This window comes from Microtus ochrogaster, unplaced genomic scaffold (assembly GCF_000317375.1).
Source record: "Microtus ochrogaster isolate Prairie Vole_2 unplaced genomic scaffold, MicOch1.0 UNK8, whole genome shotgun sequence".
Classification (NCBI taxonomy): Eukaryota; Metazoa; Chordata; class Mammalia; order Rodentia; family Cricetidae; genus Microtus; species Microtus ochrogaster.
Genome location: NW_004949106.1, coordinates 3,389 through 4,621, shown reverse-complemented (window position 1 = coordinate 4,621; position 1,233 = coordinate 3,389).

Below are 1,233 nucleotides of genomic sequence, written 5' to 3'. Positions count from 1 at the left end.
TCAGTAATATGAGATGTTCAGGAGAGGGAGGAAGGGTCATTCATGAAAAAAGTGAGTGTTCAACTAACTAACTCCCCATGGGTGAAGGAAGTAGTGAAAAGATTTATTGAAGCAGAGAGAAATTTCTGGTTTTGGAGGGAGGAGATCCTGAATGGCTCCCTCTGTGTCGCAGGAGAGACTCCTAAAAAGAAAACCTCAGGTTCGGTCATTTGGTCGGTCTGTCGGTCTTTCGGTAGGTCGGTCAGTTCATGAGAAATATTAGCAAGGAGGTAAATGCCGTGCCTCACGACATCAGCAGTCCCTTCTCTGAAAATTCTACGGTATCCCGGAGAGCTCTCGGAATTTTGTGATGTCACACGTGTCCTAAAAACGCCAATTGCCCTCAAGACACAGTCTCTCAGTGTCTATAAGCCTCGGTTCTAGACATGTTGTCTAGAGAATGGAGCTCGTGGAGAGGCCAGAGGGAGGAAGAAGAAAGCTGGCACCAGATCTCACAGGAAAACATGGCATGGAGAAATAATTAGTGGTCATGGGTAAGACAACCGAAGTGAGTTCAACACTAGCAGGGATTAGAGAGATTTCTGGATGTGATGGCTTTGAGATTTACAGGGCTAGGGCTCAGGAACTGGGAGGTTCCTGGGATGCGATAGGCCTGTCTTGTTTCTCTGGGTTCCTAAAGAGCCAACCCATATCAAAGATTCACAAGAGTTGATTTGACAAAGTCAGGAATTGACAAGGAGTGCGGAAGGAGTCAGTGAGATTTCAATACCAGCCCTGCATATCATCCCCCCCAAGTTCTTTTCGTTGTGTATCAATAATAATAGAGAAAGGGGAGTAGCGCTCTGCCAAAGCCTGTATTGTACCATGCCTTATATCACAGCTATTAGCAGGGTTGAGGCATCAAGTGCTGCAGTCAGTCCTCCTGTGAGCCATAAGGTTTCTGGCTTCCCAGTTATGAATGACACCCTGGTCACCAGTTCAGCCTGAGAGCACTTTAAGAGCCAATGGATGAGAGAGTGAGTACGAAGAGACTGCAATTTTTTGTCTTTTTTCTTTTTCTTTTTCCTTTTCTTTCTTTCTTTTGCTGTTTTGTTTTGCTTTTCAACAAAGGGTTTCTTTGGGCTGGAGAGATGGCTCAGAGGTTAGGAGCACTAGCTGCTCTTTCAGAGGTCCTTAGTTTAACTCCTAGCAACCACATGGTGGCTCACAACCATCTTTAATGAGATCTGGCAT